The sequence below is a fragment of the Cyanistes caeruleus genome, chromosome 3, assembly GCF_971803275.1.
Source record: "Cyanistes caeruleus chromosome 3, bCyaCae1.hap1.1, whole genome shotgun sequence".
Classification (NCBI taxonomy): Eukaryota; Metazoa; Chordata; class Aves; order Passeriformes; family Paridae; genus Cyanistes; species Cyanistes caeruleus.
The window spans coordinates 97149167-97169047 of NC_141703.1; positions in this window are offsets into that span (position 1 = coordinate 97149167).

Here is a 19881-nt window from a genome sequence, read left to right on the forward strand (position 1 = left end):
TGCAGTCTCTGCCACTTGTTGCTCTGCTATGTCTTTACAACAATATAATAGGGAGCTGTTTTCCACCTTTGCTACTCCCAAGTAGCCCAGACTCATCTCAAAACCTCCAACTAGGTATTGTCTTCAAAAATCTAAGTGCTCCCACAGAGTCAGGCCACAGGCAGCAGGATTATTAAACCCTGAATCTCAAAAGATTTATCTAATTTCTCTTTAAGGTCTTTGTTTGCATCAATAATTCAGGTTCCCACATGTCCCTTATGTGATCACATGGCACAAGGGGAAGCTGGAAAACACTGGTTAGCTGGACAGCAAAGAGAAGGAACTTGGTGACCTGAACAAAAAGCTCCTTTGCCCAGGCAGACCATGTGTCTGTTTTCAGCCATTCTTTCATCCTCCCCAGAGCCAGAAAAATATTATTAACAAACATCAGGATCATGATTCCTGTACTTATAATGACTTCCTCCTGGCTTCCTCTTACCTCTAATGGCTGCAGCATAAAAAGAGTCCGGAAATAACTGCAAAACTTAGAAATCCTGCACCTGAGCTTTCCTTTTTCTGGTAGAAGAAGGTTTATTCAAACATGACACTTTAGGAACTCTCTCCTTCTCTCATGTCTTTGCTGTCACATTTTGGAAGTTCATCTCCACCCGCAAACAGCTTTGCCACTGTGGAACTGAGGGCCTAAAACTCAGTTCCTGTAATCTAAACCCAGCGGCACCAAGACAGAGTAATCATTGTGGGCACTGTCCTCCCCACAGCTTCGTGTTAGGTTAAACTTGGAAGTTCATTCACCTTTCTTACCATCTTGTCACCTAATGTAACTCACTGTAATTGCTTAGTGCTGAAAGATGCTCACCAAAGGTACAGAACAATGTAGAATAAAAGAAGACACTGAAGGTTATTTCAAACTTGTGTAAGTGCACTCACAAAGAGAACAAAGGTATGGAGTCAGCCTTATGCTTCAGGACAGAGGATAGCCCACTATAACACTGAGTTTCCCCACGACTAGTGGAGATTTAGTGCTATCAGTCTTGGAGTGCATCTGCAAGTAAATGCTCCTGCCTACCTGGAGAAGCCCCACAAGCAGGGTTTGAGGTTCGCACTACTGGAGCTCATTGGTCTATGTGGAAAACTCAGATGTTGGGGGTTTTTCTCTCTGCTGGCAGATGTTATCTTTAGATTTCTGCTGACAGTCAGCCTGGTGCAACAGGGACAGAATCTGTGTCAAGTTCCATCAGTGCAGTGCAATGAGCCTGGCCTATTTTGGAAGTTTTCTTTTCATCACTTTCTCATTTTGCAGCCTCCAGCCAGATGCTTACAACTCTGACGTCTTCCTACCAGCCCTCCACCTCCTTCATGTGTATCAGATCTGTGCTTTTTGATGTGCTATCTATTTCCTGTAGATGTTCCAGTACGTTTGCTCCTTCTAATGACTTGCTTTTCCCCTTTGAACAACTTCTTTCTTGTGTTGATTTCCTGGAGCACTTATCATTTATTGATGGATAGTTAATTATCACCAGGCAATAGATCTTGCTCAATTCCCTAAAAGCAGCAGCTGACATTTTGTGTGCCTCACCAGCAATGATCTTTCACAGTCACAGATATACTTTGTAGCAGATAATACATGAACCTGCATTTAATCACACCGAATGAGTCAAGGATTCTTCCTTGTCTTTGGTTAAATCTCTGACTATCTGCAAAAAGTCCTGATCAGTTTCCAGACGTGTCTCTGTTTATGGAATGATTGATTGCAGGCACCAACTCTCCTCTATCACCAAAACATTCTACCATACCATCAAATTACTGATCACAGCTTAGTTTTGCTGTCTGGTTACAACTACTCATCAAAATTATCAATTGTCCCTGCCTGGAGGCATAAACATCAAATTCTCTTGCTCTTCTCTGCATTCCCATTTATAATGTATTGCCCTGGTGCCTCTTCTCTATGTGCAAACCCTGTCTGATGTCAATTCCAGACTCTGTGCACAGCCCAAGCAAAATGTGCTGTAGGAACAGGGAGCTAGGGAGTCAATGGGTGAACTCAGAGGTTGTTTGCTACAGAAACCTGTTTGTGATGCAGCCCTGTAATCAAGGGGCATTTCTCCCTCCTCTGCTCCCTGCCTGCCAAACTCGGGCCACCCCATCCAGGCCTGAATGCTGTTTTCCAGTAGATCTGCATTAACCAATTAACCAAATGTTGTGCAGCATCTACCCAAAGGTCTGGGGAGTGCTCTGACACCCACCTGAAAGAGACTCCTCGGCCACACCAGTGAAAGAGAGCTGGATCCCTTCAGCCTGGATGTCTCCTGTGCACTAAAGCACTAAAAATTTAAACCATCATGCACAGAACCATTTTCACTGAGGTGGAGTTTGCTTCTTAGTTGAGACAGATGCATACAGACAACCACCCAAACTCCCAGCCTAGCCCAGTACCCCTGCCTCACAGGAACATATATCAAGTACCATGAAGCTATCTTTGCTGCTGCTAAGACTTATTGGATCAATTGTCTTTCTTTCCTTTAGCAGAGAACCTTGCTCTCCTATCAAAATGCTGGATAAGATGTCTAAGTGATAGACTCCAAAATATTAGAAGTCTGACCTTCCAACGGAAGTTGAAGAAGTCTGACACAAGCTGCTGTTAAAAAGTATTTTATAGTTAAAGAAATTGCCATCAATTTATACATTCTATTTTGAGCATAAGGAGCAAGATTGCAATATTGACACTAAATTTTGCTTTTTCATGAATCTGTGTTCAGGTCTGGTTGCCCTTCCACAGTTGCTTTATGTGATGGAAGAACTTATCAAATCAAATCTTAGGTCATCAGGAGAAATGTCATTGCTCTACTGGCTGGGACAGTTATCTTGGGTTTAAAACACATTGAAAATTCCCTGAGTGAATCAGCTGATAACAGATAGGACATTACTCATGGTTTTACACTTGGCAGTTGAGCTGGTGCTTCATACACTGTATACTTGATTCATTCCTCTTTGCTGGTGTCCTGACTAAATTCAGAGCACAGGACATTTTTTTAGATGAGAATTTCTCCTACGACTTTACAGCACTCTTTCCTTCCCAAGCAAGATTTATCTTTCCAGGGGGAGTACACGTTGTTGCAGATTGATGACCTTAGGCTTATTGCACTGAGAAAGCAGTGCAATGCAGAAACATACAAAACTTCTGGTTGTTAATGAGTAGGAAAAGCTTGGTTGATCCTGAGTAGGTAGGGACTTAGATTTTAGTCTTAAACACATCTCACTAGTTCCTTTTTGTTATGGCAGTGATATGGCACACAAGCCATATCATTTGTCACCTGGACTGTCCCCAGCTCAGCATTTCATGTATGCATTTGTGCTTGCAGCAGCTGGCTGTGAAACACTACATATGAGACTAGTCCTATATTTTCCTCTTACTACAGGTTATTGTGACTATCAAGTCATACATTAAGTTTTTATCCATCCACACATGGCTTTAATCTGCTTCCACTGAACTCAGAGAAAGGTTTGTCTTCTGCTGGATTAAAATATTTTGCTTAGAATAATAACACCACGGCTGGCCTCTAGCTTGTGAAAGCCCCATCCAGTTGCAGCAATGTACCTCTCCCAGATCTGGGGATGTCATTCACTTCAGCTCTCTAAATTAAAGCGTTCATTATATGTCACACCTTGGGTTCACGCACTAGTAGATGTTGAGGAAATTGAGTCAAGTTTTTCCTTTCTATTTCATCTTTAATTCAGTTCTCTCCTTTAATCTGTATATCCACCTAGAATCTGGATCTTTCTTATTCTATCTGTTACTTTTGTACCTTTCTCACCCTGTGGGAAACAGTGCTTTTGTCCAAACATTTTCAACCTTTCACCTTATCATAGTCAGCTTCTCCCCTCACTTGTGCTGCAGTAACCCAGATTCCCTGAAGTGCACTTATCCTGTTAAGATTGTGCAGGACTTTCTCCTGTGATGATATTGTACCTTTGACCCTGCTTTGGTTCCCACTCTTCAAACGTAGTCATCGACATGGAGCTGGGCTGCCCATCTTCTCTCTGCCATGTTTGATTGTGACAGCTCACACTTGCCCTGAGCCACATCACTCTGACGCCTTCAGTGTCTCCCTTGTTTACATCCAGCACTGGAGTCTTAACATTTTATTTCCTGCCTCCCCTACTGTTCTCAGTCACTTGAGTCACCTACCATTGCCACCCCTCCCTCTCAAAAACATACACATACTTTAATGGACTGTGAAAAATATAATTATCTGCCAGGAAGGTGCTTTGAAGGGACATCAAGTTGTAAACAGAGCATGTTGACCTCCTGCCTGAAGGGTCATACTCTGGATTCTGCTACAGCCAGCTGGGAGGGAGGTGAATTGGTTGCTTGTTGAAAAGTCTGGTTTATGCACCTTTTCAAGAATGGTGGGATGAATAATTGAACATTGTTAAACAGCATTGGCTGTTGATTGTGAGGGTTCCAACCTGTGCCCTTCCCACAAGATTAAGCTAAGTACATAGCTTTTAGAGGTTTGAAATTACAGCTCATCTTTAACCTACATCCTTGCTGATGTGCTTTACAGACCCACAATGTGTTTTAGAGACCTTCCCTGGAGTGAGCACCACCACTCACCTTTCTTTTCCTGCCTGCTGGGATCAGGGGCGCCAGCAAGATGAGAGCAACAGGCTGCTCTCCTCTCTCTGTATGCCTATGAATGATGAGTTAGGTCCTGGAGCAGACCCCATCTGTGAGAGCAGGACCCTTGGCACCTGGCAATCAGCACTGGATAAACAAGCAGGGTCACATTACCATTTGCTCCAAAATCCCCGCCCTAAATTGCACACCAGTGAGGAGGAATGAGCTTTGGTAAGACAGCAGAGCAAGCAGTGCTCCCTTCTCCCACAGACACGAGCATGAAGAACTGCAGAAGTAAAGGGAGCAAAGGAGGAACTGTGACTTTCAGATATACAGCTGTTCCTCTGGGTCATTCCACCTGACCCAGAATGGCTGAATGGAGCATAGTGCACAGCTGCAGTGTGACCTACAGGGTACATACATTTAGCTCCACATCACTGCACCTCATCAGTGGTGAATTTAAACTAAGTGCAATTTACTGGTTTTCCCTTAAGATTGAAAGGTGATGACCTTTGGTCAAGGATGGGAAGCAAAATTAGTTCATGCCATAATTTCAGAAGGGGTAAAAATAACTTGAGAGGGGCTTTTCATTAAGTCCACTACAATACTTTATAAAGATTATGCTTTCTTTTTATTCCACAAACCAAGGATAATTTCCCAGTTAGAAACAGAAAAGCCTTGACTAAAAAAAAAGAAAGATAACTCATGAAAAAGAGTTCTTAGGCTTTGGAAGAAAATAACTTCATGTCCTATCCTTTAATGTGCAGTAGAGAGACTGTGAAGTTAGATCCTTTCTTCCCAAAGAGGATTACTTCTGTCATGCATTTCATCAGTCAGAGCACATGTAGTATCACTTGTGATCAAAGATTTCTGTACAAAACCAAAATCTTGGGTTTGACTTGAATTTTTTATGGACTACAAATGATAGGGTATAATAATAAAATAAATATATTTATGCAGAGATATATACAAACCAAGTCTATAAAAATGTATACACATTTATCTCTGAAATCCACACTAAGTCCCATCTGAAGGTTTGTAATTTATTTTACAGGGAATATGAATCACAAAAAGTAAGCTCATGCATATAATATGATATTTACAAAGAACACAAAACCTGCAGTCCTTATCTAGCTAAACAGCTAAAGATGAGCTTAAATGCCACATGGAATGAGGACCTATGCAAGGATCAGCACAGACATGAAAAATTTTTTGCCCACTTTTAAAATTTTAGATAAAACTTTCTCGTAAGGAAATTTTTAACTTTAAAATAAACCCCTTTTCATCATTCAGCACCAGGTGCAGATGCTGTGCAGGTTTGCTGTGTATCCTGTGGGAGACAGTCTCATTACAGTAACTTTTATGGCAGAACAGGGCGTTTTTTTCTCCAGATCATTTGACCAGTGTTATTATTTTTTCTTTTAATCTCTGAAATAGAAAAACTTTACTTTTTAAAAAATAAGATTGTGAAAATTGGAGGTGTTTCACAGTATACTGAATTAACAGTTTCTCCTGTCCACTAAGAGATGTCAATTTCTAAGTTTCTTTGTCCATTTAGAGTCTTCTCAGCTATTCTGCACGTGTACACCTTCACCCTTGGACTACTGAAAAACTGTATACTGTCTTCCTTAAAAGAGACAAATGTATATGAGCTAAATAACAATGAATGGATGCCTTCCAAATCCTGGTCCAATTTTCCATCTATTCTGTCATAAATCACCTGTCAGTCTTAAGCATTTCCTATTTCCATAAAGAAGTTTAATGCTGAACTCACAATAACAAAACTTCCACTGGATTTCAGAGAGATCTGTTGTTCTCATCCACAGATGTGACTGAGTCTGTGTTAACTGGATTCTTTACTGAGCAGTCTGTAGATTTGTGGGGTCCTGTTTCAGCAACTTTGGAATAGTTTGATTTGCCAGGCCCTACATATCCAGCTTCACTTGTCTATTTATTTCATGGATGTCACAGTCACCCTTTTTCATTGGCCAAAACACGTGTGTGTGCCTTTAGGTACATTGTTTTCTGAGTAATTTTGAAGTTAAATGATATTTTCTTAGCTAGACAATGCTTTTCATTGTATGTGCGCCATCGCCAGTAATGTAAAACAGGAGTTTGAGAATCTGGGGAAGTTTGCTAAAGATATGTCCTTGTTAGGTTTTGATGTTTAGCACAAATGTTTGCACTTAGGCTGTTTCTCACTTCCTACAATTGTGCCACACCAAGGTGGGCACCATGAACCTTTTCACTTCATGCTCACCATCCTGAAGAACTGCCATCACACATATTGCAAACATCAGTATGATCTGACAAACCATAATTGTGACTGATAAGCTCATCTTGCTTGCCCTTTTTTTGATTCTGGTTTTATCAAACTCTCTGTTACAGGAGGAGAGCTGTTTCAATAATAAATCAGAACAAATTAAGTTTTTCAGCTGTGAAAAACAGGCTGGACCCCTGTGCTAAATTTACTAGGAATGATTTAGGTATAACAAAACTCGGATTTGTACTAATGGAGGAGGCATGAATAAGACAATCCAGTATAGATTCCTTAAAAAAAAAAACTGGGATAAAGATTTATACAAGTTTTGAGGGATGGTGTCTTGAGATATTAAAAGATGATCCCTGTCACAGCAATTACTTCTTTACATGACAGCAAGAGCTGTCTCTGAAATTTCAATCTTCATTCCAAAAATTGCCCTTTTCATACACATACAGGATACTTGAGAAATTTATGAATTTATTTACATCCAACTTGGAGATGAAAAAACAAGATCCTGTCTGCTCACATGTATTATAGACCATAATACCCTTTTTCAGAGGTAGATAGTTATCCTCAGTGTCCTGGTAATTATATTCTGTCCACCTGTCTTCCCTGTAGGGATTTGAATTAAAACAATAGTTAATCTCCTCCAAGGTGTGTCAGTGTGCCTGAGTTCCAGCCAGAAGACTTTACATTTCTGCAGTAGATGAACTAATTACTATTATCCCCAGTGCCTGCATAATTAGAAGAAAAATATCTCTGCTTTCCTGTATCTGCACCTTCTGGGGTCCCAGAAGGAAACAATATTTCTTAGCTAAAAAAAGTCTTTCAAGTCCTATCACACTGATATTCTTCTCTTTCACTTTCCCCTCACTCTGAGTTTTCAGGCAAAACTTTCCAACTGTTTTATTATTTATTTGGAGAAGAAAGACCTTTCAAAAGCCTGAGTGCTGGCAGAATGACTTTCTCCACGATCACCTCCGTTCTGCAGCTGTTGTGCCAGTGGGCTCTGCCACTGGACTGCAGCCTCCCTTCTTCTCCCTTCAGAGCTCTCTGTGGGGAGCAGTGGGGAGAATATGCCCAGGGCTACTGATGTCACAACAAGTCCATGACCTTCTCCAGCAACACAAGTGAAGGTTGATGTTAGCTCAGTGCAGCTGTGGATCAAATGTTCCTGTTTTAAAAGGGCTGATTGCTTACAGTTTCTCAGAAGAGGTGGTTGTTTTGTTCCAGGATGACATGGAGAGGGTCAGGTGAATGACTTGTTCATCACAAGTGTGTCTTCTTCTCCCCTACAGGAATTTATGTCCCTTCATATAGCACTTGAAGGGTTAATTACCTTTTTTTATTTATATATATATATATATATATATATTTTTTTTTTTTTTTTTTTTTTTTTTTTTTTGGTTTCTGCATGTAAACTATCTGGAACAGCCTTACATTTATGCTTTCCATGCCTAATTGCATAATTCCCCTCCTCTTCAATGAGAATCCAATTAAAACTTTCCACGTATTCCCAGTGCTTGGCAAGTTTGGTGGTTCCAAACCAAACCTTTGAGAATCAGCAGCCAGCAGTATGCAGTGGCCAGACAAAATTATTGAAACAGTATTCATTGTTCATATTGCAGCAAGAAAAAAAATTTAAAGAAAAAGATAGGTCAAAGTAGCAGCAGCATGCAATTCTAACTCAGCCTAAGTCCAGACATCAGTGACAATCACTGAGAAAATTCCATCTTAACCAGCCAGCTCAGGGTGCCTCTGACTCTGTCTCTGATGTTGAGAATGATGGAAGTGTCCAAGCATTCAAGTAGCTCTTGAAAACAGGACAGATATATCCAAATCACCAATATGCTACCCAACTAAAACCAGATCAATGATTTTTGCTTTTAACTAAGACAGTGTCTGCACATGTGTGTGCCCTCCTTCCACTTGCTCTACCTGTTCAAGGTTAACATAAAGTTTAAATAACTTTGTCCTCTTAATTACTGATTTCATGCATTATTAGGTGGTTCCAGGCTGAAGTTTTCTCTTTCAAAACAGAGCTCTGATTTAGTTGTCCTTGATTCTTCCTTATTAATAGAAAAGAGATTATTTTTTTCCTTAAATAAAGCACTTTTGTCCCAGAAGACACTGCTTTAACACTGTGTTGACAAAATCTTCCCGATGTAGTTTGGGGACTGTTACAACCACTGACTGTGGCCCTGCACTGCCAGGCAAAGAACTGTCTTTCAGCCAGTCATTTTTCTTCTATCCTAGTGCCTCAGTGTTAACATGGTTTTCTCCCTGGTACTGCAAATTGTCAAACCTTCAAAAAATTAACTGCATATACACAAGTGATAACTTCCATAGATGGGGCCTAAGGCAAAGCACACAGATGAAATGCTGTACATCTCCTCCTGACATTTTCTGGCAAATGCTACCCATGACATTGCAAATAAAATCACTAGGACCAGCTGCTCATTTTACCTGTGCCCTTCCAACCAGTTCAGCAAACGGTGTCCTTTCTCTGAAGTTTCTGCAGGTCAGACAGGATCTCTGCAGAACAGAGTTATCCAAATAGTAGTAACAATTTATTCCATGACTGTAATATATATAATACATAGTCTATAGTATATTATATACACCTTCTAATATACAATTAATCTATAATATTACATAGAGGTGCATGTTTACAATACTATTATATAAATGTATATCATTTATATATGGGAATCTTGTATTTTCTTCCTTTTATTTTTTTGCTATTCAACCACTACTACAGTTGTACTCAAATGTGTACTGGGCTTCATTTTTCAGGCACCACCCATAGAAGATGATGTAGAAATGCCTGAAAAGAAGTTCAAGCAGTACCTCTGTGGCTACAGAGAACCTCTCAGATGTCTCAGATGTCAGATGGGTGCAGCTCAGAGGAAGCGCTTCTGTTGCCATTGGAAAGGAAAGAACCATGAGCATCAGGGTTCAGGGAACACAAGCGAAATCGCTTTCAACTCCAGAGGACTTCAATGTCTGAAACTTCTTGTTCTTAATGCTATTGTTCTTCTGAAGAATAATCTAAACAATTGTGGAAAAACCTAGAACTGCTAATCTAAGCTGCTAGCACTGAACAAAGATTGATACTTAGCAAAGCATGCAAAGTTTCTCAGGTAGACCAATACAGAGTAGGGTAAAATCTTAACTTAGACATCCTATCCTGTCAGGAGCCATCATAACACCTCAAAGTGCAATATTTAATTCATCACCTTGTATAATACTGGACCCACAATGCATAATAAGGGATCTAAATATTTTAGATATTATTTTTTTCCTAAATTAATATATTATTCATCATCACTGATAATATGAAGGTTCATTGGGAGAGATGTAAGAGATGTGAAGGAAAAATGTCATATTCTTTCTGTAGCAGTGAGCTGCATTCATATCTTGCTGTTCCCCAACTGAAATAATATTGGCTGAAAACATGAGTATAAATGTTGAAAGTTTATTGAGAAAGAACACATTCTACCTGCAATTTCTAAAGAAAAATGAGTAAGCTAGTTTAAAACATTTTGAAAATAAATAAGAGAAGATAACCTCATATGCCACATCTGAGCCATTCCTGTGTTATTCTGGTTGAGATAATTGACAAAACAAGTATTTGCAATGGGAGACTGCAGCATGACAGGGATTCATATGAATGCATTATAATAGCCAAGTGTTTAATCACTTTTCAATTCTTGTAAAACAAAGACCATTTTCCAGCATTGTCTGGACTGAGCTTGCTGTAGTCAATGGGTGTTCAACTCCTTTGCATGAGACAATTGAGTTCACCACCCTGGATAATGAAGACCTACTGTTTTTGAGACTATAACTCAGCAGGTGATTGAATATTATCCGCTTCACAGAAAAATACAAGTAAAATGAGTTCTTCGGTTGTAAATAATTTGCTCAAAAAAGAGAAAGCAAATGTATTTCTCAGGTAACAATCTCAGCTCTGCTGCATGGTGCAGTGATTTTCCCTAGCCAGTTCTGGATTTCTTATCATCAGCCACCCCAAAAAGGGAATGTTAATGAGGGGTTTTGTGGAAAGTCTCGTTGCTTAACTGAACTTGGAAATTCACATGAAGAGTTTGATGCAGAATATGGCTTGACTGTATTTCCTTCTCCTCAGCACAATAGGAAAGGGAATGTTGGAATAATCTTCTTTGTCATCTAGAAATAGCTCTTAGTTTTTTCTTTTTCCCACATCCCAAAGTTAATCCATGTGGTTTGACAGCTCTGCAAATGCTCTCACAGGCTTTACCAGACTTTAGTCTATATTAATAATGCAAAATGAAGGGTTTAGATTGTTTTGCTTTTAGAATATCCATAATATTAAAAAGGTCCTGTAATCAACTAATAATAAAATTAATCAACTAATCCCTTTATCCAGAGCCATTCAGATCAGCCATTAAAACCCTGAGATTCTGACAGATGCCACCATGACAGATTTCTTCCCACTCCACGTTGTTTTGATTGACCCAGATTTTTTTTATTTGGCTTAGAATTGTATTTGGGCTTTCTATGGCATATAGTCAAGCTAGCTCATTTTTAAAGTTAATGTCCTGAAAAAAATTGAATTATACTATATGTATATATGGATATACAATCCATACTTTTCATCTGTGTCAGGTGCTTGCCAATGATGGCCTTTTTTTTTTGTTGTTGCCACTGACACACAAGGTGATCCAGGAAAATGTCTGTTTCCTGTGGCTATCTGCCCAGCCCTGGCTTTGTGAAATAACTGGTTTCACTTAGCCAGGTTGTTTGCAGTCAGTCACTGTTATGCCCCTCACTGTCCACCACAATTTCCTGAGGTAGCTCTGTGGCATTTTCAGTCCCCACTTGTAAGCCCACCCCTCCCCCCTAATCAGTGGAACTGTAGCAAATTTGTCCATTCATGAAAATACCATGTCTTTCTAATATATACAATACATAGATATTTATGCTAATTTTTTTTTACCTCTGCAGTACAGGTTATTCCCATATTACTTTGGGTGAGAAGGTTTGTAGGGAAAAAGTAATGAGTTTTATGAAACCAATATAGTTTCTTTGAAAAATCAAACAGGAGCTTCTTCAGGTCTGAAGCAGAAGTGCTCAGGCAAAGTGATTTTCAAATATAGCCACAAGAATTTATCCTTCACAAGTGACACATAATTTTTAACCCCTCTACAACCACTGAGATCCCTACAAAAAAATATGGGGGTCCTTCTTATGAAGTATGGAGGTATAAACTAGAATAAATCTGAGAAATATAGAAATTGTATACAGTATAGAAAATGCTGTATATGTGTGTCTACAACACACAGACATCCCAGACAGAGATAATGATTCTGGCATAGAAAACAGAATTTGCTTTTCCATAACACACCGTCAACTTTTCTGCAGTAGCCTTGAATCTCTGCACCACTGAGTAGCACAAATGTGTCCCATAGAGTTCAATATAGCCTCATCCTGGCTTAAAACTTGGTGTATGTTTAAATGCTTTCCTGGGGTATTTAAAACGCTTTCGTTGCACCCCACCTGTTAAAAGCAGATCACAATAATTCTACAGACTGGAAGAGTCACTGTTAAGAAACATTTCTAAAGCACTTTTAAAACACTCTACCTCTTTGTTAGAAATTTTTAAATCATTGCTGTCAGCCCATTTCTCACAAGTGAGGGAGTGAAAATGCTTTTGCTTAGCGTCTTTCTCCTCTTTTTCTGGCCCACCTCCAGTCCCATCTCCCCAGGACTTCTTACTCATTCTTAATAGGCAGCTGAAAGTCCTTTAAAACAACCTGGTTTCATACCAACTGACTCCAAGCTCTAGAGCAGTGTCATAACCTCTCATTTTTGCTCCTAAGGACATGCAATTTTTTAAACAGTTTGAATATATTTGATCATTCCAGCTTTTAGAGGGCCATCAGGAAGACTGATTGTCCCCATCTAATTGCAGAGAAAGAATAAGAAGCTGGCTGTTCATAATAAAAAAATGCCTTTATGTGTAGATGGAATGTAGTCATGATAATTCACACAGTTTGATGTCTGATTTCACAAATTTGATCCCGTACCAAGAGACTGTACAAACTGAGTTCAACTTGGGCTTGACTATGTTGGCAAAGTCTTGGTTTTCAATGGTGTCTTCAGAGGCTGTTCAAAACCCAGGCTTCTCAAACACAGCTCAAAACACAGCTCTCAGAGCATTAAGGTCCAGGCTTTTCTCAGAGCACAGATCACCTCTGTTGAAGACACCTTTTGAGAGCACAGCCCCTCCTGTGGGGATGTTCAGGTCACCTGGAAGCCACAGAATGGCCACTGGCTGTACCTGGATCACAGCTTTCCCCTCACAGCGTACAGCCTTATGTGCCTTCTCCGCTTGCTGTGTTGGCACAAGGGACACCCTCTGGGAGGGGATGCCACACTCCTTTGGGGAAGGAATGGGCAGGTTTTTACTGCAAGCCAACAGGATGGTCTAAGTCAGAGCAGAAGGTTTCTTTGCCATACTTTCAGGCCTGCCATCCAGAGCAGAAGGGTGAAAAGGGCTGGTTAAAATGAAGTGGCTGCCTCTCTGCTCTCACCTTCACACCACCAGGTGAAGCAGCTTCTCTGACCAGGTGAAGTTAAATTTAAAGACAAGAAATTCTGGGCAGTAAAACCCCTTGAACCATTTCATGCACACCATGCACTTGCCTACCTTCCTGTTCCCCAGGGCTCAGAGATGCCCGCATCTTCTGGAACTGGCTCCTGAGCTGAAACAGAAGGGGTGTTGGTGTGTATTTAACATGCAAATATTACAGTGTAATAGTGACAGGAGTATTGCAAGTGTCCTATGAGGGAAGGTGAAGTTACTATCCAGCTAGAGTAGGTTATTACTTTCCTGTATGAATGTACTGATCTAACTTAGGAAAGAGACATGGGAAAGGTGGACAAGATCACACCATAAATCTTGATGACCTGCTACAAGCACACACTCACAAGGCAATGACTGACCCATCTGCAAAACCAGCCAGGAAGACACAGGCTTTTCTCTGAGACTGGAGTCTGGGAGGAAAAAAAAGAGCTAGAGAGTTTCCAAAGGGAGCTTTCCCTAAAATGTCATGGGAAAAATGATTTGAGGTAATGGTACCAACCTTGTAAGCCCAACTGCAGAAAACTCAGCAGCACTTAGTGTTTAAGGATTTAAGCACTCAGTTTAGCCTGCTTGGGAGCCTTCTGTAGCAGTGCTCTCATGCAGCCTTGCTATCTATAAGACACATCTAAATTGCACACTAAGGATAAAACAAATAATAGAGAGGAAAATGAGGAAAATGGATTTGTAAAAATTCATATCATCTATACAATTTCTTTTGCCACTTTGAGATCCTGAAAATTGGATTTTGCTGCTCCTTATTTTTTAGCGGGGTGGGGGGGGGGGGGGGGGGGCGCTCCTTTGTAGCATAAGAGTTTTCTTTCAGCACAGAACATAATTGTCCACCAGACTATATCATGGTTAAACTGTTAAAAGGTATAGCTCTACCTAAGCAAGGCCTTGGGGTAGATTTTGTTTTACACTAACCTTCTCAGAAGGTTTTATAATGATTTTATTTTAAAGGAACTCTGAGCACAGGAGAGGAGAGAGACTGGCAAACCTCTCTGCAGTTCTGAGCTGGCAAATGTGTTTGTGATCTGCAGATGTTTGTCCTCTATCTCTTGCAGCATCTTAATGATGCAGCTCACTGAGCCCTGCCATTTGCCCCTGAATTTTCCTCTCATGCTTTCCCTCAGCTTATTTTCACCTCATTTAATAACTATTAAGATAATGCTGCTGTTAGAAGCCAGTAGGGGCCCATTGCTGCCTTCCTACATCCACTCTCTGCCCTGATATACTCACCTGTCTGCGTAAATTGAGCTAGTTAAGAGAAGGCATTTTCTAGGACACAAAGATTTTAATAGCCAGCTTTGTGCCCAGTGTAAATCAGCCTCACCCTGCGCTATGCAGTTTCTCCAGAAGTTACTGGCTTAGCTCAGGTGAGGAAGTGTTGGGTAGGTAGCCAAACCTCAAGGCAATTATTCTTTATTTCCTTTTTCCTTTCCTTGAAGAATCTCCAGAGCTGCCATCTGCCTGGGCACAGACCCACCACAAAAAGATAAGCCTGTCCAACTGTGCTTAGTTTTCTTCAATGCTACAGACTCATCTCGGGCTCACGGCAGTGGCTTTTCTCACACTTGTCAAGCAGCTTTGACCCTTGAGGCTCTGTGCTGGGCCATGATGACAGTTTCACATAACCCTGATAATTAAGGCCTTTTGGAGCACTGGTTATTTAAACATAACACTTGATGAAGGCACATGGTTCATTTTTAGACATGATTATTCAGTACAGCCACAGCAAAACCCACATTAGGTGTTTCTTTTGCTTTTAATCCCTGCTTTAGTGAACCAAAAGATCTCGCATGAAGAAAAAAAAATAATGAAAAAAAGGAAACATCCTTGTTAACTGCAGCAGGTTTTGCTCTTTCAGGCAGTGATGGTGCAAGTTACTGTGACTGGGACTATGGATGGGAGTTAAATGGTTGTGACAGACAGGTGATGTTGTACAAGCAAGTGATCCAGCATCACATTCCAGAGCCAACTGTTCTACTTAGCAAGGAAGGTGGGCCAAATTCATCCACTCTGCAACTCATGGCCTTTTTGTCTCCAGATTTTCCCTTTATTTTTTTATATCTGCCAAGAGGGTAGTTTAGAGAACATTACATTGTCATAACATTGTATTCCACTGGCAATATTCCTTAATTGTAGTAATAATACATAATCAGCCATATACATATGAATTAATATATTACCCGTACAGCTTCAGCACTAACTTCTGTTACACCCAACACCAGTCATGCTTGGCTGCCTCTTCACTTGAGTTTTTAGACATGAAAATCTTTCTGTTAAATGCTTGGGGTGTATGTTATTTTTATAATAGGAGCCAATGATGTTTCTGTCAGAAACATGGAGTTTTATTGTGAAATCTCTTCTTTTTATATGAGATTTTAGGAGGGCTGAAGAGTTCAGCATTGTAACATAGGCTGGCCAAGGGTGAGATCTTGGGGTGCTCACCAACACAGAGGAATTTATGGACACCTAAAACTACCACTGTCACTGTCTCTAGCTGCAAGTGCAGTCTGCTGAGGATTTTACTGTGACTTTTTTTTCTGAAGGCACTTGGATGTGTGGGAGCAGGCATTGCTCCCTAAGCAGAGCAACTTTTGAGAGGGAAGGAAGGACACAAAGAGTCAAAAAATGTGGGGTCTTGATAAAACCGATTTTCTGCAGTAGTGGTTAGGCAACAACTAAAAGCCAAGTGAGGGAGCTTCTCAGCTGGCCTCGGGGCAGAGAAGCTTCAGCCAGTCCCAGCTACTGATGGAAGTGTGTGTGATTTCATGCAGTGTTCCACATCCTGCCATCCATTCACTGAACCCCACCCACATTTGGCCTACAGGAGTTCACCACACGCCAGTGTCCCACCCCTCAGAGCCACAGACTCGCCTCCAAAGCCATTCTGAGCCAGCTGAAAAAGGCCAGTAGGAAGGTAAGTAAAAAGCGTGAAAATGATGCAAAGAAAAACACGCTGTGATACACACTTGTTCTAGAAGAGTAGGTAACACTGGTGCAGGAGCAAACAAAAATCAAACAGTGAAGATCAATAGCTTTTGTCTGTGCAAAAGCTTTGAATGCCATCTGCTGAATGACAGTGCCACTCGATTTGCAGACTCCTATTTTTAATTGCTAAAAATGGCAAGCAGAATAACTGGCTGGCTTTTTGCTGTGTTTTGCAAAGGTGAAATGTGGGACTGTGGAAGGGGGTGACATTGGTGAATGGACTAACTTTGAAATTATAAAGAATTATAAAGAAAAATGAACAGGGGAGGAAAAGAGAAGGAATTGGAAGAAATGGAGCAAGAAGAACATTATTTTGTGTAAATTAAATTTAAATAAAAACAGATGACACTGGCTCTAATCTTGTCATGATGAAGTATTTTTAAGGCCAACACTAATAAGAGTATTATACATAACATGACTACCCCATGACTATCAGGTCCACATTTTTCTTTTCTAATAATGCTGATGTGTATTTGTCAAGAAGAAAAATAAATACCCCTTTTATTGACCAAAAATGGCAGCCTTAGTCACTTAACATCTTCAGAGTTCACCTGCATCAAACCGAGGAACTGTGAATTCTGTCCAAAAAGTGTAAGAAAAAGCCTCAGAAATATTAGGTGGCCAATTGACTGGTCTTTCAATGCTCCTTAAATAGCTGGGCAGAGCTGAGGGCTCTTTTCCATGCCTTGTTGTTTTCAGATTGCTGGGGAAGTTGATCTCTTCTACTCCAGTCTAATCAAGCTCAACAAGTCTTGCAGGGAAACTCCATCTGAACAGTGATAGCCATAAAAGAAAACTGCAAACCATCTCTGCCTGCAGATTTTCCATGGATGCTGGCACAAATGTGGTGGGTGGGTTCCTCCCAAGGGCCTGCAGACATCATCACCTCAGAAAGGGAAGAAAGAATATGAGACTATTCAATCACATGCATAAATCTGGCAATGTTGCAGTGAAGGGCAGGTGCAAGGCAAGATAGATAGTAGCCACAGAGGCAATTGGTTTGTAAAATGGAAAACAGGCAAAATCTTACCTCTGGTCTCCTGCAAGGTAGCACAGTGGGCTTCAGGGAAGTTACAGTAAGATATTATTGGCTTTCTGTAATAAGAGGATAGCAGTGAAAGGATGATTTGTGACTCTGAGGAAAACTGTACAACTTACTGACACAGGATGCTGAACTCAGTGGTATACATATGTTGAAAAATATTTAGACTTGTTCTGTCATATTCAGTTATTATTAAATATGACAGTTTGGACATAACTGCCTTACCAGAGAGTGCCTGAACATTGTCTGATGTTCATTGTCGGATGTGAGTCATTTTGTACTGGCCCTTTCCCTTACACACATTCCCTGTGAATAGTCCAATAGGTAAGAGCACAGCCAGGATGCTGGGCTAGATGAATGAAGCTCTAGTCTGACCTCCTATGGCCTCTCTCCTGCTCTTAGGAGAAAAAGTCCAGGCTAAAGGTATAAAATGGCTGCATGGCAGCCTATATTCATTTCAGTGAATACCATGCTAATCATGCACCAGATGCTGAGAAGTAGCTGACCTTCAGCTCTCCTGGAGTCTGAGCAGAAAAAATCTGTCAGCCAGAAGACCACAGAGGTGCATCCCTGGAAAAACAGATCCTTATTGCAGAGGCAGAGTTATTACTTGTTCCCCTGCCTGCCCTTGAGGGAGCATACATACAGCACATTGCTGGTTATGTGTGTGAGCCCCCAGCCCCTCAAAGCCTTCCCTGCATGATCAGTGTCCTGAAGCACAAACAGCCCTGAGCAACTTCAGTCAGGCAATTCACAGGCTGTAATATGAACAGAACATTTTCTAAGTCCAGTGCTTAAAGCTGCAGTCTAGCTCAAAAAAGTACTTGCACTGTACAATCCCTAACATATTTTCCTATAGGAGTAGTACTGACTTTTGTCTAGAACATACAATGATTGTTATACTGACTACTGATTTTTCCCATTCCAGGGAGACAGTTGTACATATAAGCAAATACTTCCTGCATTCCACCCAGAAGGAAGAGAGGTATTTTCATATGACAAACTGTTTCCAGACAAGTGCAGATATTTGACTGAAATTTAAATGGAAGCAGCAACTTCCACTAGGAGTTAAACTTTAGAGAGAGAGAGCGTTCTTTTCAGAGAGAGAGCGTTCTTTTCAATCCTTTCCTGTTTAGGAAGCCCTGTGTACTTTTCACTGGATGCTTATGTGGATGGATTGAATCTAAGCCTGCTGGCCATCAGCTCACTGCAGTCCTTGGAGAGTGAATCCATGCTCACAGTTTTTGGAATCACTACCAGCAGCATCCTCAGCACCTGCCTGGCATACAGGCAGACGGATTCCCTGGCAGCAGGAATGCTGAGCACCAGGACTGGCCCAGGGGGTTGCTGTCTGCCCTTCCAGCAAATTTCTACTTCAGTAGAAAAAAATGGGTGCATTGTTTTTTAACAACCCTGGGACTGTGATTTGTGGAATTGCTTTTGGAGTCTATGTGAACTGTCACTGCCCTGGGCACAGAGAAGCCCTTTGGCTGAGCACTGTGCCAAGCACTGCAGAAAAACACACATTCTTATGCCCCCCATGACTGCTGGAGGCACCCTCCTTCACTGGTCAAAGGTGAAAGTTTGGAAGTAGGAGAAGCAGATGATAGATGCAGACACTCAAAGTGGAGGGGAAAGAGAAGCAGGAAAGAGGACTGGAAGCTGGAGTGAAATACTATTGCCCTCTGTCGATCAATCTAGTAACTGAGCTCAAGGGAGGCAGAAAAACAGTGAAAAGGAATGGATAAAGCTGGGAAAAACCAACACCCACCCTATGAGAAAACTTAAGCTGCAAATCAGGAAGAGATTTCTGAGAAAAGTAAAGCTGGAAACAGTCTTTAAAAGGAGGAGCAGGGACTACATTTACTGCAGTTAGGATGAGATTTATTGCATTCTGCAGTGCTTATCGTGGTAGCCAGTAGCTACAGTAGACAATTTCGATACCTATGCACAAGATCTTTCACAAACCCCTGTGTTGTTACAAAACAGATGAATCCACAAGCCTGAGTACAACCAAAGGGTTGCAGATGAACAGAGCAGCAGCTTTAATCAAAAACATGTTGTCAGGAAGCTATCTGCTGCTGCGAGATGAATTCTTTGACAGTATGCAGTATTTTGGATATAAGTGAGAGTTTCAGAATGTCTGAGGGGGATCCAGAACATGGCAAAATTTCCAAAATGAGATGCAGTCTTACCAGCAAGTGTCTGCTCTACCCCTGAAACTCTGATGCTGAAAAAAGCTTGAGGAAAACAGGATAAATGTAATGTGGATTGGTGGCATAGGTGTTGCTTTTGTTTATTAGAATGTGAAATGAGTTGAATAATTTTTTGTCTGT